Below are 23,480 nucleotides of genomic sequence, written 5' to 3' on the forward strand. Positions count from 1 at the left end.
GCACAGCAGAAAGGTCCAACAGCAGAAAAGTCAATCATCTCTGTTCAGATAAGTGAAGATCTCAGAAACTGGTAGGCACCGTATACTGCATGCACATCTCTATATACAGCTCTATAAACAGCATCTCCAAGGTATATACGGAAAGAGGATGTATGTGTGCTGTGCTGACACTTCATATTTTCCAGAAGGAACAATAATTATCTGGTGTAAACAGTCAACACGGGACACACCAATTACAAGAACAAGTTTTTCCAGAAAGACAGCAGAATAAGGCCATGTATCTATGGAATACAGTATATAATAACCAACACCTACAAAATGTTACTGATATGATTTCATTCACATTGTCTCATGTTATCAAATCTTATAAAGAGCCCTGTGTACCTGTTCTCTAATTTATCCATCACTCCATTTTAGACTGCTTTCTTCCATTTCTTTATTCCATAATTTCCCCATTTATGTAACGTTATATCATTATATCACTATCTGTCCCATCTCTCTTATCATTGAATTACTATCTGCCCCCTCCATGTACTGTCTTATCATTTTATCACTTTCTGCCACCTCTCTGTTATCATTGAATTACTATCTGCCCCATCCATGGACTGCCTTATCATTGTATCACTATCTGCCCCATCCATGGACTGCCTTATCATTGTATCACTATCTGCCCCATCCATGGACCGCCTTATCATTGTATCACTATCTGCCCCCTCTATAGACTGCCTTATCATTATATCACTCTGTGCCCCCTCCATGGAGTGTCTTATCATTGTATCACTATCTGCCTCCTCCACGGACTGTCTTATTATTGTATCAATATCTGCCCCCTCCATGGACTGTCTTATTGTATCGCTATCTGCCCCTTCCGTGGACTGTCTTATCATTGTTTTACCATCTGCCCCCTCAATGGACTGTCCTATTATTTAATTACTATCTGCCCCCTCCATGGACTGTTTTATCCCTGTATCACTTTCTGCCCCATTCATGAACTGTCTTATCATTGTATCCCAATTTGCCCCATTCATGGACTGTCTTATCATTGTATTACCATCTGCCCCAACCATGGACTGCCTTATCATTGTATCACTATCTGCCCCATTCATGGACTGTCTTATCATTGTATCACCATCAGCCACATCCATAGACTGTCTTATCATTGTATCAATATCTGCCCCCCTCCATGGACTGTCTTATTGTATCACTATCTGCCCCTTCCGTGGACAGTCTTATCATTGTTTTACCATCTGCCCCCTCAATGGACTGTCCTATTTATTGAATTACTATCTTCCCCCTCCATGGGCTGTCTTATTATTTAATTACTATCTGCCCCCTCCATGGACTGTTTTATCCCTGTATCACTTTCTGCCCCATTCATGGACTGTCTTATCATTGTATCCCAATTTGCCCCATCCATGGACTGTTTTATCATTGTATTACCATCTGCCCCATCCATGGACTGTCTTATCATTTTATCACTATCTGCCCCATCCATGGACTGTCTTATCATTTTATCACTATCTGCCCCATCCATGGACTGTCTTATCATTTTATCACTATCTGCCCCATCCATGGACTGTCTTATCATTTTATCACTATCTGCCCCATCCATGGACTGCCTTATCATTGTGTCACTATCTGCCCCATCCATGGATTGCCTTATCATTGAATTACTATCTGCTTCCTCCATGGACTGTCTGATCATTGAACTATGGTATCATTGTATTACCATCTGTCCCATCCATTGATGTCTTATTATTGTATCACTATATGCCCCATCTGCCTATCATTGTCCTGTCCATGGACTGTATTATCATTGCATCACTATCTTCCCCATATATGGACCACCTTATCAATGTATCACTTATCTGCCCCATTCATGGACTGTCTTAATCCATCATTATCTGTCCTGTCCATGGACCATTTTCTTATTATATTACAAAAGTATTTTCTGTAACCAAGTTCAAACAAATTCTAGTCTTGGAGTGATGATAATTTAAGGAAGTGTAGTAAATTATACTATGTGCTCATTTTTTTCTCAATGTATCTGAATGACTAATTTGTATGTTTTATGGTAGGAAATATCCTCCTTGCCAGGTGTGTTTGTACTGATAATATTTCTCAAAAGATGGCGGCTTGCAGAGAATGGATTTCCAGCTATCCGTAAAATGATTTCAGCTAATCTTATTCTTATTTATCAGTCTTCAGCAATTGTCTTTATACCTAGAATGTTGCAGTTGTTCAGTCTTTGTCGCCTTAAAGTCATGATGTCACAGTTGTGTCATATGATGTAAGTACAGGTAGATTCCACAGACTGCTCCACTGTCCTGTCCGGCTTATGACATCACTCTTCACATTATTCACCATGCTTGCAGGAGAACTATGGGGGTTATTTACAAAAGGCAAATTCACTTTGCACTGCAAGTGCACTTGGAAGTGAAGTCGCTCTAAATCTAAGGGGTAGATCTGAAATGAGGGGAAGCTCTGCTGAATTTATCATCCAATCATGTGCAAGCTAAAATGCAGTTTTTTATTTTCCTTGCATGTCACCCTCGGATCTACAGCGACTTTACTTCCAAGTGCACTTGCAGTGCAAAGTGGATTTTCCTTTAGTAAATAACCCTCTATGTCTTTATCAGCATGTCCATCTTGTTATGTAATTGACACTTTCTCCGGCAGTCAAGCGATGTGATTATTGAAGAATTATGATGTCACATTATCACCAGGATAATTTAGTCTTAACATTAACCAGGGCAGATAGTGATATAAGGTTCAGAGTGTTACACTTATCTGATAGAACTTATGTGAGCTACTGTATGTGTCACTCCAGGTAAACCTATAAAGAACCTGTCACCACGGGGTTTATGACTCTAAAGCTGGCCATAGATGGATCGAACTTTGCGTGGTTCAGCAGGGACCGGATGGATTTCGATCCATCTATGGCCGTTCCCACTAAAGAGACGTCAATATAACAATTGACTTCTCTCAAACGGCTGGCTCATCAAAAAAAAAAAAAAATCAGCCTTTTTTAACCTTCTTACCCCAGGAGAACCCTTATGCCACGTACACACGATCAGAATTTTGGCCAGCAAAAGACCGATGAGAGCTTTTCGTCAGAAAATGCAACCGTGTGCATGCTCCATCTGACTTTTGCTGGCCGAATTCCAGCCATTAAAATATTGAGAGCATGCTCTCAATTTTTCGGTCGGAAAAAGTTCCTATCCGAAAATGCGATCATCTGTAGCAATTCCGACGTGCAAAATTCCTACGCATGCTCGGAAACAATTCAACGCATGCTCGGAAGCATTGAACTTCATTTTCTCAGCTCGTCGTAGTGTTGTACGTCACCTCATTCTTGACGGTCGAAAGTTCAGCGAACTTTTGTGTGACCGTGTGTATGCAAGGCAAGCTTGAGAGAAATCCCGTCGGAAAAGCCATCATATCTTTTTCCGATGAGAAGTCTGATCGTGTGTACGTGGCAAAAAGAGTAGTCATCAGGTCTTGGGAACCCCTGTTAAAACCAGTTTTTTCGTGGTTGGTGGGAATATTCCTCTTATATTGGTAGTTAGTGGGAAAAATACAACCCTTACAACGGTGGTGAGAATGGCACTCTAATGCCCCGTACACACGGTCGGATTTTCCGATGGAAAATGTCCCCGATCGGAGCGTGTTGTCGGAAATTCCGACCGTGTGTGGGCTCCATCGGACATTTTCCATCGGATTTTCCGACACACAAAGTTGGAGAGCAGGAGATAAAATTTTCCGACAACAAAATCCGTTGTCGGAAATTCCGATCGTGTGTACACAAATCCGACGGACAAAGTGCCACGCATGCTCAGAATAAATAAAGAGAACGCTATTGGCCACTGCCCCGTTTATAGTCCCGACGTACGTGTTTTACGTCACCGCGTTTAGAACGATCGGATTTTCCGACAACATTGTGTGACCGTGTGTATGCAAGACAAGTTTGAGCCAACATCCGTCGGAAAAAATCCATGGTTGTCGGAATGGTTGTCGGAATGTCCGAACAAAGTCCGACCGTGTGTACGGGGCATTACAGGTACAAATAAAGATTATCGGTGCCATGTGCTGGCTCTACCAAATGGTGCTGGCCCTAGAACAGGGGTTCTTAACCTGGGGTCCATGGACCCCTAAGTGGTCCATGGATGAGTTTCAATCTTGTGTCCGGGCTTTCCAGAAGTTCTGCAGGTTGTGTGTGTGTCCAGGTGCACACACTCATTATAGGGCAGATCTGAGCATAGCTCAGGAGAGTTGGTGTTGGAGCAGTTGCTGCAGCCAGGAGGGAGTTGTGCTACCGTTTAAGAACCCAGGCAATAGCCTTGAGACGGCACTCCATGTGGGAGAGGTTCCAGGTCCATGGACTGAGAGAGTCGGGGAGACCATAGCTGAGACAACTGGAAGAGAGAGTCCTGGGGACCAGGGAACTTCTGGAAAGCCCGGACACAAGACTGAAGACTCCATTCCTTCCAATGCTCTTTGAAGTCTTCAAGTTTCCAGCCCCAATCCAGACTTACAAAATCCAGAGAAAACTTAAAGCATAGTTTTTCCTGCTCACCAATCTTCTGCTGGAACTTCTCAAACAGTCCTGTGTCCATTTCACCCTAATTTTTACTGAGACCAGGGCTCTCACTCTCACTACATATATATATATATATATATATATATATATATATATATATATATATATGTGATCTTTTGTGGCCCCCCCAACGAATCCAACGAATCCCTGAGCTTCGCTCGGGACTAAGGATGAGTTTGGGCGTGTTATTTAGATATACCGTATTTATCAGCGTATAACACGAACGTTCACTTTAAGAGGGAAGTTTCAGGAAAAAACTTACATTTTAAATAAAGAACTGTGAAGCAAAATAAGGGTCAGTGTACATCAATGCAGCCTAATCAGTGCCCATCTGCAGCCTCACCATTGACATGAATGCAGCCTCACCATTGACATGAATGCAGCCTCACCATTGACATGAATGCAGCCTCACCATTGCCATCAATGCAGTCTTACCATTGCAATCAATGCAGCCTTACCATTGCCATAATGGCAGCCTCACATGTGCCATGAATGTAGCCTCACCATAGCCATGAATGCAGCCTCACCATTGCCATGAATGTAGCTTCACCATTGCCATGAATGCAGCCACACCATTGCAATAAATGCAGCCTTACCATTGCAATCAACGCAGCCTTCCCATTGCAATCAATGCAGCCTTACCATTGCCATGAATGCAGCCTCACATGTGCCATGAATGCATCCTTACCATTGCCATCAGTGCAGCCTTCCAATTGCAATCAATGCAGCCTTACCATTGCCATGAATGCAGCCTCACGTGTGCCATGAATGCAGCCTTACCATTGCCATCAGTGCAGCCTGATCGATGCCCTCAGGGGGGACAGGGATGGGGGCGGGACGAGCGCCGACAGATTACATACAGGAGAATCTCCTGTTTACTGGGCGGTCTCTTTAATCCATAGTCCCCCCTCCTGTCATAGACAGAACAGTCGTCCAATGGCAGCCCAGGAGACGGGACTTCAGATTACAGACACCACTGAGTAAACAGGAGATTCACCTGTATGTAATCTGACGGCACTCATCCTGCCCCCTCCCTTTCCCCTCCGAGGCAGTGCCGATAAAAACAGTATATATCTTTTGTGGCCCTGGGGCCCACAAAAGATGTATATATCCAAATTACCAGGGGGGCTGTATTAATCTGAAACGCGGACCGCAAATTGGCCCGTGGGCCGGACTTTGGACATACCAGCTATAGTGTAATCTCTGCAATACGTGCACATTTCCTTGTGGTTTATCACTTTAAAGACAGTCATTATAAACCAGGGTTCCATGAAACCCTAAGGTTCCTCCAGAAGTTGCCAGGGGTTCCTTCAGTAATGGCTAACTAACCTTTCATGTGAAGGTACCTGCATAGTTCCAGGTCCAACACCACTGCACAGAGTCAGAGGCATGGCTGTAAGGGATGGCAACCTGACCATCAATGTAAGGGGACCATTTTCCCCACTGACCACCACCAACATAAGGGGCATTTTCCTAATGACCACCAATGAACTAATCTTATCAGCGTTCCTGAAAATCACTGTAAGGGTTCCTTTGGGGTAAAAAGGTTGAGAAAGGCAGATGTAGAAGGTAAGTTAAAGGCTAAAGTCATATTTTTTTGGAGAACAGCCTATGCAATCAAGGGGCCCCGGTAGATATTTAAAAAATGTGCAGCTTTGTAAAATGTTCATTAATTGTATTGTCATATCTGTAGGCCATTTGGGACCCCCCAAAGCCTAACCAAAAAACCCTAGTTAGCAATCCCCACTTCCTGCCTTGTTGCCAGGACGTGAAAATTGTTGGGAAAATTATAACTGGGAGATTTTCGGTCAGGTTTACAAAATTTCAGAGTTTTTAATACCTACTAGGGCCCCTTGACTACATAGTGTTTTTCACAGAAAAGGTGAACCTAACCTTTAAGTTTTAGGGATTGCATTAAAGCAGGTCTTCATTGGAGCACTAATCACTACATTAGAGAAACACTTTACATTTTAATACTAAGAGGTTTGAGCTTAGTACAAAGGGCTCTCATGTTGAACCAGACTCATTCTAAGGGTGAGCTCCTACCCCCGGGCTATATACAATTTCTTCAGGAACAGGCTCAGGGGAATTCAACCCCAAGTCAACCCATTAAGCACAGAGCATGACCCCTACTGGTGACCCAAAATCACCATACTCTCGAACCCAAAGTCTCTTGTTACCAGTAACAGAAATATTGGGAGTGCCAACCATCACCCAACCCATGACTGTGGTGGAAACCAAAAATAGCAAAAACCAAAAATACTAGAACAACACTTTACATTTCAATACTAAGAGGTCTGAGCCTGAGCTTAGTACAAAGGGCTCTCATCATGAACCAGGCTTATTCTAAAGAGTGTGCACCCAGCCCTGGGCAATCTACAACTTCTTCAGGAACAGGCTCAGAAGAAAATAAACCCCAAGTCAACCCAACTACGCAACAGAGCATGGACCCTACTGGTGACCCCAAATATCCAGACCCTCAAACAAGTCCCCTGTTACCGGTAACAGAAGTGGGAGTGAAAACCATCACCCAACCCATGACTATGGTGGAAACCAAAAATACCTTCACTGAGAGGAATCCAAAAGTCACAAGTCCAATGCTTGACATTATAGGAATCTCTTCCTACAGTGGATGCTCTAGCGCCCACACAGAGGTGGTAATTACTACTATTCTCTCCTAGTTCAGAGTGTTCATGGCTCTTTCCCCTTCTCTATGATGGAGCTGAAGTTTCTATTATGGAGGAATCCCTAAAGTGGGTTCCTCACTTATTCTGGTTTCTCTGACACTCCATAGTAATAAGTTCCCTCCAGGGGGGGTCTACATGTCGTATCTCTCCCCTTATGACTCCATCCACTGCCTTATATACCTCAAAGTCTAAATCTGACCATATACATATAGATTTTTCCAGGGTTTTTTTTCTCAGAGAATAAGTGTAACCACCCCCCTTCCAAGTCACTCCTTGTCTCCGCCGCTACCTACCTACTGTTGCTGCCAGCAACAATAGACTCCTAAGCAACAATAGACCCTTAAGCAAGAAAAGATTCCCCCTGCAACAATAGACTCCCCCCGGCAACAATAGATCCCCCCCAGCAACAATAGATCCCCCGGCAACAATAGACCTCCCTCAACAGTAGATCCTTCCCTCAACAATAGACTCCAGCCAGTAACAATTAAAGTATAACTAAAGGCAAGTTTTGGATATAGTGAAGAGGTATTAGAACCCTTGTCAGTTTTCATTGCTGTCTGTGCCCCCATTAAAGAGATTCAGCCTCTCTATCTGTCCTGTTTACCATTATCATCGAAAGTTAAAGTAAAAGAAAATCCCAAATTTTGGGTTGTCCCCAGGAAAGTAATAGAGGGTAAATCTGCCAATGGGGACACAAGTTCTGGTGACCTGGGGGCCCCAAGGTATTCCCTTAATTTGCAGGGATTTTTGCTCACTTCCTGTTTTGGTTATGAGACAGGAAGTGATGGCAAATCTCCCCAATGGGGCAAAGATGGCAAAAAATAAACTGACAGGGGTTATGACCCTCCATTACTCTATCGAACATGAAAGTTTTGCCTATAGTTCTACTTTAACACCCCCCAGCAACAATAGATCCCCACCAGCAACAATAGACCTCCCCAGCAACAATACCCCCTCCAACAACAATAGCCCCCCCCCCAGCAACAATAAATCCAACACCAACAAGACCCCCCCCCGTAACAATGGATCCCCAAACAACAACAATAGACCCCACCCCATAACAACAGGTCCTTCCCTCAACAGTAGATCCCACCCAGCAAAAATCAACCCTCAAAGCAGCAATAGACCTCCCCAGCCACAATAGACCTCCCCAGCAACAATAGACCTCCCAAGCAACAATAGACCTTCCCAGCCACAATAGACCTCCCCAGCAACAATAGACCTCCCAAGCAACAATAGACCTTCCCAGCAACAATAGACCTCCCCAGCAACAATAGCTCCTCCACCAACAACAATAGACCCCCCAGCAACAATAGACCCCCCCCCAGCAACAATAGACCTCCCCAGCAACAATAGACTCTCCCAGCAACAATAGCTCCTACACCAACAACAATATATCCCCAAGAAACAATAGATTCACCACCAACAATAGATACCCCACAACTATAGAACCCCCCCCCCCAGTGAAAATAGATCCCCCAGCAGCCAGCAACAATAGGCCCTCCAGCACACTCCATCACCCCTTGCCATTATATACATTCAATGTATGGCCAGCTTAGGACTTTGAGAAGATGCAAGGGTGAAGGTACCTTAAAGGCGGCAGATATAAAAGTCACAAATGAATGTGGATCTGTTATCAATAATACATCAATAAATGTATTTTAGAACCAAAAATTTGAATTTTACCTGGTATTACATGGTATTTGACTTCTTACAGTCCCTGTACAGCAGGGCTGGAGTGTGAGAGGAAGAAGCAGTACAAGGAGCCAATCAATTCATGTGCTGACAAGAAGCATGCTGATAGGAGGAGAGAGCAGCATGACAGAGAGATGATCTCATCAGTCTGCTGCTTCGCCTTTTAATGTCCAGTCACAGGCTGGGGGTTACCGAGGCTCAGAGGTAGAAGGTTAAATGATGCTGGCCATCAGACTGCGGACATCTAGTGGCAAAAAAAGGTATTGCGGGAAGTTCTCTGGATTGAAGGTGAATATTGCACCTGTTTTTTTTCTTTTCTTTTATGGGTTTCTTATTTTTAGCTAGAGCTTTATTAACATTAATGAAAAAAACATTTAAATTTTTCAAGAACAAATCAGAAGATAACAATAGGATGGCATGGAAAAGAAGATTGAGCTTTAGCTCACACATTTCATTTCCTGTCCTACAGAAAACCTCTGTCAAGTCTTATCCTTTGAAGACCAACTCCTGTTTCAGCTCTTGCATTGTTCTTGGCAAGTTTAGGCTGGCTTCTTATACCCCTCCAGGGATCCAGAAACAAACAAACTGCTCCCTCCACTACTGAAACACAATGATGGTGTCACCTTCCCTCCATGGACTCTCCGTAATGCAGGCTCAACAAATATCTGGAGAATGCGAGAGACGGTGATATTTCGGGTGGAGGGACACAAACTCCTGCTGGGGGTCTCTGAGAAAGAAGCTGCAGGTGGCTCGACCAACCGGATGCCCACCCAAGACTGGAATATCGATTCTGGGTGAAGTTGACCCCCTAGGCTAAAATACCAGCTAGTGCACAAAACCAGGAGAGTGACGTACATGTCAAATACCTTCTTCTGTATATGAAATTTTAGATCTGAAGTTGTAAGAGGTCATTAGCAGATCTTTCACCTCAACAAACCTTTTTAGTGTTCAACCTACAAAATATACCCCCACCGGACACTTTATTAGGTACAGCTTGCTAGTTCCAGGTTGGACTCCCTTTTGCCTTCATCCTTCGTGGAATAGATTCAACAAGCTGTTGGAAACATTCCTCAGAGATTTTGGTCCATAGTGACATGATAGTATCACACAGTTGCTGCAGATTTGTTGACTGCACATGATGAGAATCTCCCTGTCCACCACATCCAAAAGGTGCTCTATTGGATGAGATCTGGTGAGTGTGGAGGCCATTGGAGTACAGGGATCTCATTGTCCAGTGGTGAGATGATTGGAGGTTTGTGACGTGGTGCATTATCCTGCTGGAAGGAGCCATCAGAAGATGGGGACACTGTAGTCATAAAGGGATGGACATGGTCAGTAAAAACACTCAGGTAGGTTGTGGCGTTTAAATGATGCTCAATTGGTACTAAGGAGGCCAAAGTGTGCCAAGAAAATACCCCCCCCCCCACACCATTACACCACCACCAGCCTGAACCGACGATACAAGGCAGGATGGATCCATGCTTTCATGTTGTTTACACCAAATTCTGACCCGACCATCTGAATGTCGCAGCTGAAATCGAGACTCATCCGACCAGGCAACGTTTTTCCAATCTTCTATTGTCCAATTTTGGTGATCCTGTGCAAATTGTAGCCTCAGTTTCCTGTTCTTAGCTGACAGGAGTGGCACCCGGTGTGGTCTTCAAGGTTGGATGTGTTGTGCATTCAGAGATGATATTCAGCATACCTTGGGTGTAACGAGTGGTTATTTGAGTTACTGTTGTCTTTCTATCATTTCTAACTAGTCTGCAGATTCTCCTCTGACCTCAACAGGGCATTTTCCTCCACACAACTGCCGCTCACTGGATATTTTCTCTTTTTCGGACCATTCTCTGTAAACCCGAGATGGTTGTGTGTGAAAATCCCAGTAGATCAGCAGTTTTTGAAATACTCAGACCAGGCCGTTTGGCACCAACAACCATGCCACGTTCAAAGTCACTTAAATCCCATTTCTTCCTCATTCTGATGCTCGGTTTGAACTTCAGCAAGTCATCTTCACCACGTCTAGATGCCTAAATGCATTGAGTTGATGCCATGTGATTGGCTAATTAGCAATTTGTGTTACAAAGCAATAAAACAGGTGTACCTAAAAAAGTGGCTGGTGAGTGTATGTGGGATGAGCCTATAGGAGTCCCGGATATACGGTTAGGTGCCAGGAACGTGCTATGGTTAATTATCGCCTCGAGGTGTAAGTTTCTGCGACCTTCCCCCTTTACTTGCTAGGACACTGCCACAGCAACCAATGATGCTGTTGCTATGCTACCAGAAGCCTAGTAACCAGTGTTGCTGTTGCTCAGCTGCTAGCGTCCTAGCAACCAATGATGCTGTTGCTCAGCTGCTAGTGTCCTAGCAACCAATGATGCTGTAGCTCTGCTGCTAGAGTCTTAGCAACTAATGATGCTATGGTTTAGCTGCTAGCATCCTAGCAACCAATGATGCTGTGGCTTAGCTGCAAGTGTTCTAGCAACCAATGATGCCTTGTGTCGATCTGTCATTGGTTGCTAGGATGCTAGTGGATGGACCGCCCAACATTAATGGATGCTAGGATGCAGATGGCTATGCCCTACAGAGTCATTGGTCATTCTGGTGCAGACGGCTGCCTGCACCATAACAACAATGACACTGTCCAACTAAGCCGTCAGTGTCCTAGCAACCAGCTCAGTAATGCTGCCCTGTGTATACTTTACTGAGCTGCATGTCCAGTATAGACATTCTGTCTACGTGTCATTGGTTGCTAGGATGCTAGCGGATGGATTGCCCAGCATTACTGGTTGCTAGAATGCAGATGGGCCCTACAGAGTCACTGGCTGTTTTGGTGCACCATAACAACCAATGACTCTGTGCGACCAAGCCGCCAGTGTCCTAGCAACCAGCTTAGTAATGTTGCCCTGTGTATACACATGGACATTCTAACCTCAGTGCCACCCCCCACAGATTGCCACCTCAGGTAGTCACCTAACTTTGTTGCAATGTCAGCACGCCCCTCGTAGGACATCTATTGTAGCTTGGAGGTCTGTTCAAAATCTTTTGTTGAACAAGATCACCAAGTACAGACAACGCGTTTTAGGGGAAAGGTCTCACCTTCTTCAAGGCTACCATTATACAGTCAACACAAGGTTTGTTAAAGAGAGGGGGCGCTCTCCTTGGAGGAAGTGAACCTGTGGTGAAAGTGAGGTGTATATAGGACCTGGTTGCAATCTTAGGCTGCTACCTCTCTGACCACGATAAATACATCACTCGTCAGATGATCAAATCCCGGATATGTTGTTGGGAGCGAAGGTTCAATTAAAATCTTTTATTGAACAAGCGCCTACTGCAAACTGTCATTTAGCTTGAAGGTTCAATCAAATAAATTACATTTTTTATTTTTTATTGAACAAGATCATCAAGCACAGCCAACGCGTTTCAGGGGAAAGTCCTTTCCTTCTTCAGGGCTTTATACAATGGTTTTTGGGGCAATCAAGACAAGGTTTGTTGGGGGTGAGAATATCAGAGATTTTGACCACATTATATTTGACATTCTCAGCCCCTCCGTTACCATTGTATACAGTCCTGAATAAGGGGAGGCTTTTCCCCTGAAACACGTTGGCTGTACTTGATGATCTTGTTCAATAAAAGAGTTTAATTTGTTTAATTGAACCTTCAAGCTAGATGAGGGTTTGTAGTAGGTGCTCCTACCAACATAACCAGGATTTTAACATCTGATGAGCAAATTGTTTATCGTGATCATAGAGGTGGCAGCCAGGTCCTGAATACTGTATACCTCATTTCACCACAGGGTTACATCCCTGTTACCTCCCTCATTTGTAATCACATTAGAACCCATCAGCGGACCTGTCCGCTGACATCTGCCGTTCCATAGAGAACAATGGGTGGTCTGATCGGGGCCCCAGTGCAGGAAACCATGAAGGGCCCCCCACCACCACCTGGGCCCTTTCCTCCAAGCCCAGGACCCTTCCCTTTGATCTCTGGCCCTTTAGTTCCATCCTGGGGCCCCGGGTTCACACTGCTGAAACTTATCATATGACTTGCAACACAGAAAGTTGCATGACAAGTCAAAACCCATTCATTTCAATTGGTGCCATCAATGTGACTCAAGTCACAGCTGCAAAAAAAAAAAAAAAAGGTTCCTGCACTACTTTTCTGCGACTTGAGTGCCATAGACTGCAATGTTACATTACAAAAGTCACAAGCAAGTCGCAAGGAAATTGCAAGGAAATCACAAGCAAGTTGCAAGGAAATTGCAAGCAGGTCACACAATTTTGGGGTCGCAGCAGAGTGAACCGACCCTTACAGTCCCGCAACGGGACCCTTTCACATGTTCTGCAGTGGCCCCCTTCCTGCTATCTTGACCCCCCCCCCATGGTGGTGGAACAATAGGGCCTGGCTGCCCTTTGCGACCCTGGTAGTTCAACCACTGATTCACACTACTGCATGTTGGGACACGCAGAGAAACACCCTGTCATTTAGCAGACATGATTGATTGTTAATGGCACTCACACGCATCTGCAAACGTGCCACGTTTTCATGCACGACAAATCGCATGGTGCTCATTCTGTGCGGCACCTTTGTGGAAAAGGGTCAGGGACTTTCTTTGTCTGCATTTCTTGAGTATAGGGCATCCCATGGAAATGTCGCATGTTCCCGTGTGAAAGGGCAGAACCATCACCGTGCAGGATAAGGTGCAGCAGTGCGGGCACTCAGATGGGGCCACCTACTCTAAGGGGGCAATCTGATGGGGTCACCTGATGTAAGGGGTACTCTGATTGGGACACCTGATAAATAAGGGCAATTGGATAGAGACACTTGATGTAAAGGGGCACTCTGATGGGCACACCTGATCTATGGGGGCACGCTGATGGGGGACCTGATCTTTGGGGGCACGCAGATGAGGACACCTACTCTATGGGGACACTCTGATGGGGTCATCTGATGTAAGGGGTACTCTGATGGGGCACCTGATGTAAGAGGGCACTCTGATGGGGGAACCTGATCTAGGAGGAGCTCTGATGGGGTCTACCGATGTAAGGGGTACTCTGATGGGGCACCTGATGTAAGAGGGCACTCTGATGGGGGAACCTGATCTAGGAGGAGCTCTGATGGGGTCTACCGATGTAAGGGGTACTCTGATGGGGTCTACCGATGTAAGGGTTACTCTGATGGGGCACCTGATGTAAGAGGGCACTCTGATGGGGGAATCTGATCTAGGAGGAGCTCTGATGGGGTCATCTGATGTAAGGGGTACTCTGATGGAGACACCTGATTTCTGGGGGCACTCTGATAGGAATACCTGATCTAGGAGGAGTTCTGATGGGGTCATCTGATGTAAGGGGTACTCTGATGGTAACACCTGATTTCTGGGGCACACTGATGGGAATACCTGATCTATGGGAGTTCTCTGATAGGGACACCTGATGTAATAGGGGCACTCTGATGGGCACACCTGATCTATGGGGGCACACTGATGGGGGACTTGATTTTTGGGGGCACTCACATGGGGACATCTACTCTATGGGGACACTCTGATAGAGTCATCTGATTTACGGGATACTCTGATGGGGCACCTGATGTAAGAGGGCACTCTGATGGGGGAACCTGATCTAGGAGGAGCTCTGATGGTGTCATCTGATGGGGACACCTGATTTCTGGGGGCACTATGATAGGAATACCTGATCTAGAAGGAGCTCTGATGGCGTCATCTGATGTAAGAGGCCACTCTGATGGGGACACCTGATCTAGAAGGAGCTCTGATGGCGTCATATGATGTAAGGGCTACTCTGATGGGGACACTTGATTTCTGGGGGCACCTGATCTAGGAGGAGCTCTGATGGGATAATATGATGTAAGGGCTACTCTGATGGGGGCATTTGATTTCTGGGGGCATTCTGATAGGAATACCTGATCTATAGACGAGCTCTGATGGGGACACCTGATTTCCGGGGGCACTCTGATGGGGACACCTGATTTGTGGGGGCACTCTGATGGGGACATCTGATTTGTGGGGGCACTCTGATGGGGACACCTGATTTCTGGGGGCACTCTAATGGGGACACCTGATTTGTGGGGGCACTCTGATGGGGACACCTGATTTCTGGGGGCACTCTAATGGGGACACCTGATTTGTGGGGGCACTCTGATGGGGACACCTGATTTGTGGGGGCACTCTGATGGGGACACCTGATTTGTGGGGGCACTCTAATGGGGACACCTGATTTCTGGGGGCACTCTAATGGGGACACCTGATTTGTGGGGGCACTCTGATGGGGACACCTGATTTGTGGGGGCACTCTGATGGGGACACCTGATTTGTGGGGGCACTCTGATGGGGACACCTGATTTCTGGGGGCACTCTGATAGGGACACCTGATTTGTGGGGGCACTCTGATGGGGTCACCTGATTTCTGGGGGCACTCTGATAGGAATACCTGATCTATGGGAGCTCTCTGATGGGGACACCTGATGTAAAAGGGCACTTTGACGAGGACACCTGCTCTATGGAGGCATTTTAATAGGCTGCCCTACATGCGACGAATGGGGACAGTCGCACCTGTAAGTGGCGAAAATGTAGGATTGGATACGAACGGAATGGATTGTTCAGGAGTCCCTCACACAGCTCTTGCTAAATATAAAGAAGATTGCTCTGAGATTGTACAATTTGATTGTAAAGTGTGTGGTCAGCTTGGAGTGGATCTTACCGTAAAAACATACGGTGGTTTGGGAAGCTCAGCTGTCAGATCTTTTCAGCAGTCGGATCTTCTCTGGATGTGTTCTGTATGACGGTCCGCTCCCCTTTTAGGTAGAAGAGGAGATCCCAGGCAGGTGACACAGCTGTCAGACAGGTAGGTGGGATCGGTGGGGTCTCGCCTGTCTCACCCGGCTGTCTCCCTGCAATGTTCCAGAGAGGACGGAGATGGCTGAGCGCTCTGCAGGCTGGAATGAGCACATCGCCTGCCGACCTCACCTGACACCTCTGCTGGATGAGCCAGTCCTGATGACAGCTCACCTGGAACAGTCCATTGTGTACGGAGAAAAAGGGGGCGGACAGGTAGAAACAACAGGGAGTTGTAAATCATTCAGGAAGAGAACACGGGAGGAACGGCTCACTCACCTGATATTAAATAACCTAAAAAATGTCTCCCATTATTTTCTTTGCAATATTAGTAAGAGACGGGGAGGAGGAGCTTAAAGCTGAACTCCGAGCAGATATAAAAAGGCACAAATAATTCAGCTCTGTAAACATCGATACGTCATTAACCACTTCAATACTGGGTACTTGTACCCCCTTCCTGCCCAGGACAATTTTAAGCTTTCAGCGCTGTTACCCTTTGAATGACAATTGTGCGGTCACTCCACACTGTACCCAAATGACATTTGTATCATTTTTTCCACACGAATAGAGCTTTCTTTTGGTGGTATTTAATTACCTCTGGGGTTTTTATTTTTTGCTAAATAAACCAAAAAAGACTGAAAATTTTGGAAAAAATATATATTTATTTTTTTCATAGTTTGTTATAAATGTTTGCAAACAGGTCATTTTTCTCCATCACTGATGGGCACTGATGAGATGGCACTGATAGGCGACACTGATAAGCGGCACTGATAGGCGGAACTGATAAGTGGCACTGATGGGCACTGATAGGTGGAACTGATAAGCGGCACTGATGGGCACTGATAGGTGGCACTGATAAGCAGCACTGATGGGCACTGATAGGCGGCACTGATGGGCACTGATAAGCGGCACTGATAGGCGGCACTGATAAGCGGCACTGATGGGCACTGATAGGCGGCACTGATGGGCACTGATAAGCGGCACTGATAGGCGGCACTGATGGGCACTGATAGACGGCACTGATGGGCACTGTCAAGCGGCACTGATGGGCACTGATAAGCTGCACTGATGGGCACTGATAGGTGACACTGATGGGCACTGATAGGTGACACTGATGAGGATGCACTGATGGGCATTGCATACCTCCCAACATTTTGGGATGGGAATGAGGGACACCTACTAACAAACGTATGTAGGCAAAGGACACGCCCCCTGCCACACCCCCTTAAAGGAGAATTAACCAAAAAAAAAGGTTAATTAAATCCAGAGGGGCTTTATTTTTTTTTTACCACTACTATTCCTTTATATTGGCTTTTAAAATGTACAAATGCAGCAATTTAGAATTCGGATGAAAGGTTTAGCACTGGGAAACACTTTTTGAAAGATAAAAAGTACATTTTATATACAACTATATAGATCAGACCAAAATGAGGGACAAATGAGGAGGAAAGAGGGACAGAGGGACATTGCTCCAAATCAGGGACAGTCCCTCAAAATCAGGGACAATTGGGAGCTATGGCATTGACTGGCAGCACTAGTGGGCACTGATTGGCACTGGTGGGACTGCATTGATAATCAGTGTAGATGTTCCTTTAATGCAAGCCAGTTATTGGCTCTCTTCTCCTCTCCTTGTATTGTCAGCGTGAGGAAAGGAAAGACGATAACCGGCTTGTGTTTATATCTTGATCAGCTGTCATTGGACACAACTGATCACGTGGTAAAGGGCTACTGTGATTGGTCCAAAGGACTCCGCTATCACAGAGCATGCTGCCCACACACCGCAGGGAGCGCACAGGCAGCGCGATCACGGGAGGATGTCCATGGACAAAGTAAGCGCTGTAGCTGTTTTTCGGCTATAGCACAGGCGGGAACTTGTTAGACGTATTATTTAAATGTAAACTATGTATCTGAATGTGACCTGGTATCAGCGTCTTGCAGTCCCTCTACAGCAGAAATCAGACTGGGAGAGCCAACCAGTTCATGTGTTAATAGAAGGCGAGAGCAGAGTGACAGAGAGATGAGCTAATCAGTCTGGGGGCAAGTCCAGGACGACTGAGGCTCAGAAGAAGAAAGTTGAATGACAATGGCCATCAGACTGAGGACATCTAGTGGAAAAAAAAAAAAAGGTATTGCATGTGGAGATCTCTGGATTGAAGACCCTGCTTCTCCTTTCACTGCCCAGTCACAGACTGGGGGCAGTTTCAGGAGGGCTGAGGCTCAGGGGAAGAACATTTAATGACAATGGCCATCAGACTGAGGACATCTAGTGGGAAAAAAAAGGTATTGCATGTGGAGATCTCTGGATTGAAGGTGCTGCTTCTCCTTTCACTGTCCAGTCACAGACTGGGGGCAAGTCCAGGAGGGCTGAGGTTCAGAGGAAGAAAGTTGAATTACAATGGCCATCAGACTGAGGACATCTAGTGCTAAAAAAATGTATTGCATGTGGAGATCTCTGGATTGAAGATGCTCCTTCTCCTTTCATTGTCCAGTCACAGACTGGGGGCAAGTCCAGGAGGGCTGAGGAGGTTCAGTGGAAGAAAGTTGAATGACAATGGCCATCAGACTGAGAACATCTAGTGATAAAAAAAAGGTATTGCGTGGGGAGATCTCTGGATTGAAGGTGAATAACGCAGCAAAAGTGATTTTCTCTTTTTTTTCCCTTATGGCCTTTATGAGCTTCTCACTGTGCTACTTCTGCTTTCACTGCCCAGTCCACAGGGTCCAGGACAACCTGGGTTCAATGATGGTGACTATCGTTCTGAGGGCACCTTATGGCAGAAAAGAAGTACTTCGGAAGGGGGGGGGAATCTCTCGATTAAAGATGAATATTGCAGCAACAGCTGGTTTTGCTATTTTAAATTTTAAAGGCCATTCATTATTATCTTCCTACTTTTGGCTGGAGTTCTGCTTGCCGACCAGCTCATGCAGATATACTGCGGCAGGTTGGCAGCGGTGTGCGAATCGCTGTACCCGTACAGTGATTCGCACAGGTTCAGCAGCGGGCGGCTACACACTCTTGCTTCCACGGCACGCTGCAGGAGCATGCCCACGGATTGGGCGGACTCCATGTTTGCCGGGCGAGCGACCCGCGATCGCCTATTACAGAGGCAGAACGGGGATCTGCCTGTGTAAACAAGCGGATCCCGGTTCTGACAGATGACATGACAGATCTTCTGTTCCCAGTGATCTCTGTCATGTCCCTGGTAGCCCATCCCCCCTACAGTTAGAACACACCCAGGGAACACACTTAACCCCTTGATCGCCCCCTAGTGTTAACCCCTTCCCTGACAGTGTCATTTTTACATTGATCAGTGCATTTTTATAGCACTGATCAATGTAATAATGTCACTGGTCACCAAAAAGTGTCAGATTTGTCCGCCGCAATGTCGCAGTCCCGCTAAAATTCGCAGATCGCCGCCATTACTAGTAGAAACGATAATAAAAAAAAGTCCCTAAATCTATCACGTAGTTTGTAGACGCGATAACTTTTGCGCAAACCAATCAAAATACGCAGATTGCAATTTTTTTGTTACCAAAAATATGTAGAATAATACATATCGGCCTCAACTGAGGAATAAATTTGTTTTTTTTTATATTTTTTAGGGGATATTTATTATAGCAAAAAGTAAAAAAAAGTTAATTTTCCAAAAAATTGTGACAAAAAAATGACAACTTCAAAAAACTCATCATGCCTCTTACTAAATACCTTGGACTGTCTACTTTCCAAAAAGGGGTCATTTTGTCAGTACATCAGGATTAATCAATTTTCACATATTTTCCATTGTTTGTGGATTCTATAACTTCCTACAGACTAAGACCCCTTTCACACAGAGGCAGTTTTCAGGCGTTTTAGCGATAGAAATAGGGCCTGAAAACTGCCTCCCATTCTCTGCAATGAGTGCATTAACAGTGGAGCGGTGCACTTGCGGGACCTTAGAAAACGTCCTGCACGCAGCATCTTTGGGGTGGTTTGGGAGTGTTGTACACAGTGTTCCCAAAACGCACCTGCCCATTGCAATGAATGGGCAGCGCTTCCGAATCACCTGAAAAGTGCTTCGGAAGTGCTGCAACACGGGAGTTTTTAACCCCTTTTTTTAGGGTTAGGAGCGCCCCGCTAGCGGCCGAAAACAGCGGTAAAGCGCCGCTAAAACAAGCAGCACTTTACTGCGAACGCACAGGCAGCCCCAGTGTGAAAGAGGTCTTAATAATATATATGTCGGCAGCGGCGGAAGCGATCGGATCTTCACCTGTGCTGGGCATGGAGACGAGTGAGGGGAAGATGACCCCCACCCGTCTCCATAACACTGCAGGGCGGAAGTGATGTCAAAACGTTACTTCCGCCCATAGCTTTTAAAGGGCCATTTTTTTTTTTTTTTTCTAAACGACAATTTTTTTTTTGTATTGCATTTTAGTGTAAATATGAGATCTGAAGTCTTTTTGACCCCCGATCTCATATTTAAGAGGTCCTGTCATGCCTTTTTTCTATTACAAGGGATGTTTACATTCCTTGTAACAGGAATAAAAGTGACACTTTTTTTTTTTTTTTTAAAAACAGTGTAAAAATAAAAAATAAAAGGTAAAATAAATAAGAAAATAAAAATTTAAACGCACCCCGTCCCGCCGAGCTCGCGTGCAGAAGTGAACGCATACCTGAGTAGCACCCGCATATGAAAACAGTGTTCAAACCACACATGTGAGGTATCGCCGCGACCGGTAGAGTGAGAGCAATAATTCTAGCCCTAGACCTCCTCTGTAACTCAAAACATGCAACCTGTAGGATTTTTTTAAACGTCGCCTATGGAGATTTTTTAAGGGTAAACGTTTGTCGCCATTCTACGAGCGGGGCGCAATTTTGAAGCGTGACATGTTGGGTATCAATTTACTCGGTGTAACATTATCTTTCACAATATAAAAAGAAAAAATGGGCTAACTTTACAGTTGTCTTATTTTTTAATTCAAAAAAAGTGTATTTTTTACAAAAAAAAGTAGGACCGCTGCGCAAATACGGTGTGACAGAAAGTATTGCAACGACCGCCTCTTTATTCTCTAGGGTGTTAGGGAAAAAAAGGTATAATATTTGGGGGTTCTAAGTAATTTTCTAGCAAAAAAAACTGTTTTTAACTTGTAAACAACAAATCTCAGAAAGAGGCTTGGTCTTCAAGTGGTTAAAAGAAGAAAAAAACTTTTTGTAACTGTAACTGCTTAAAACAGTTTAGACCTAAATGTCCTATTTTACCACGCAGGAAGTGTCAGTTCTAGCCGGCGTTCTGCACCTTAGTGGAACTAAAGTAAAAAAAAAAATTAGGAAATGCCTGCATGCAGGCCGGCTCTTTGTTGCATGAAATATCTCTCCTCACTGCAGGCTGGTACAATTCAGACATATTGCAGATTTTCTCACCACATGTAGGGGGGGAACACGTGTGTTTATTTATTTTTTTTTTACGTGATTTACACGCGCTTCTGCATATTACGCATAGGGCAGGCCATTCACTTTTGTCCTGCGACAACTGCTGCAAAATCGTTTGAGGATTTCTTTAACTTCGGGAAGATTTACCCCCCCTTCTTTATTTTTTGCGATACGGCACTGCGTTACTTTGACTGACAATTGTGCGGTCGTGTGACGTTGTACCCAAATAAAATTGATATCCTCCCCCCCCCCCCCCCACAAATAGAGCTTTCTTTTGGTGGTATTTGATCACCTCTGTCTTTTAAATTTTTTGCGCTATAAACAAAAAACAACCGACAATTAAACAAAAAAACAAACAAAAAAAAAAAAAAACAATATTTTTATTTTCTAATATAAAACATATCCAATCAAAAAATGTAAAAAAAAAAAAAAATCGAATTTCTTCATCAATTTAGGCCAACATGTATTCTGCTACATATTTTTGGTAAAAAAAAAAAATCCCAGTAAGCGTATATTGATTGGTTTGCGTTAAATGTTATAGCGTCTACAAACTTTAGGATAGATTTACGGAATTAAATTTTTTTTTTTTTTTTTTACTAGTAATGGCGGCGATCAGCGATTTTTAGCGGTACTGTGACATTGCGTCGGACAAATCTGGGGCACGATGAGATGAACTGATGCGATGGTGATTTAGTTTCTTCAGAAGCCAGAGGAAAGATCCGGGGTCTCATAGACTCTAGATCTCTCTATAAAGAGGACCTGTCACTGCCCATCCTTTCACATGGGATGTTGTTCATCCTTTGTGATAGCAAAAAAGTTGATCAAAAAAAAAAAAAAAACAGAGAGACAGTAAAAGAAATGTCATTTTTAAATAAAATAAATAAAATTTACTTGGCATAACGTCATCTTTTATATTTTACAAAAGAAAATTAAAAATGGGTATTATTTCGTGTTTTTGTGCATTAAAATTTAATAAAATCTTTGAAAAACCGCTGACAAAAAAAAAAAATGCAACACCCACCATTTTATTCCGTAAGGCCTGTGCTTAAAAAAAAATGTATTGTTTGAGGGTGCTAAGTAGTTTTTCTAGTTAGTTTTCGAAAAAAAAAAAAAAAAATGTTTTTTACATGTAGGGGAGGAATGTCAGAATTGGTCTATTCTGGAAGTGATTAACCACTTGCCTACCGGGCACTTTCACCCCCTTCCTGCCCAGGCCAATATTCAGCTTTCAGCGTTACATAGTTACATAGTAGGTGAGGTTGAAAAAAGACACAAGTCCATCAAGTCCAACCTATGTGTGTGATTATATGTCAGTATTACATTGTATATCCCTGTATGTTGGGGTCATTCAGGTGCTTATCTAATAGTTTCTTGAAACTATCGATGTTCCCCGCTGAGACCACCGCCTGTGGAAGGGAATTCCACATCCTTGCCACTCTTACAGTAAAGAACCCTCTACGTAGTTTAGGGTTAAACCTCTTTTCTTCTAATTGTAATGAGTGGCCACGAGTCTTATTAAACTCTCTTCTGTGAAAAAGTTTTATCCCTATTGAGGGGTCACCAGTACAGTATTTGTAAATTGAAATCATATCCCCTCTCAAGCGTCTCTTCTCCAGAGAGAATAAGTTCAGTGCTCGCAACCTTTCCTCATAACTAAGATCCTCCAGACCCTTTATTAGCTTTGTTGCCCTTCTTTGTACTCGCTCCATTTCCAGTACATCCTTCCTGAGGACTGGTGCCCAGAACTGGACAGCATACTCCAGGTGCGGCCGGACCAGAGTCTTGTAGAGCGGGAGAATTATCGTTTTATCCCTGCAGTTGATCCCCCTTTTAATGCATGCCAATATTCTGTTTGCTTTGTTAGCAGCAGCTTAGCATTGCATGCCATTGCTGAGCCTATCATCTACTAGGACTCCCAGGTCCTTTTCCATCCTAGATTCCCCCAGAGGTTCTCCCCCCAGTGTATAGATTGCATTCATATTTTTGCCACCCAAATGCATTATTTTACATTTTTCTACATTGAACCTCATTTGCCATGTAGTTGCCCACCCCATTAATTTGTTCAGGCTCAGCGTTGTTGCAGTTTGAATGACAATTGCGCGGTCATGCAACACTGTACACAAATTATTTTTTATCATTTTGTTCACACAAATAGAGCTTTTCTTTTGGTGGTATTTAATCACTACTGTTTTTTTTTTTTTTTTTGCTAAACAAAAGAAAAAAGACCAAAAATTTTGAAAAAAA

At 44.5% G+C, this 23,480-nt stretch overlaps 1 protein-coding gene across 2 annotated transcripts in view; it reads right to left on the bottom strand.

Annotated features, from left to right (window-relative positions):
* GRAMD1C (GRAM domain containing 1C) overlaps positions 1-23,480 on the bottom strand; it is a 169,967-nt gene that overhangs the window by 124,458 nt on the left and 22,029 nt on the right. Inside the window, exon 1 of one of the 2 annotated variants that reach the window (XM_073617415.1) lies at positions 15,696-16,033. The exons of the other annotated variant lie outside the window; for it this stretch is intronic. The gene's annotated coding sequence lies outside the window, so the exon portion shown is untranslated. Of the gene's footprint in view, positions 1-15,695; positions 16,034-23,480 lie in introns of those variants that run through there. 2 annotated transcript variants of the gene reach the window in all.

Source organism: Aquarana catesbeiana, linkage group LG02 (genome assembly GCF_042186555.1).
Source record: "Aquarana catesbeiana isolate 2022-GZ linkage group LG02, ASM4218655v1, whole genome shotgun sequence".
Classification (NCBI taxonomy): domain Eukaryota; kingdom Metazoa; phylum Chordata; class Amphibia; order Anura; family Ranidae; genus Aquarana; species Aquarana catesbeiana.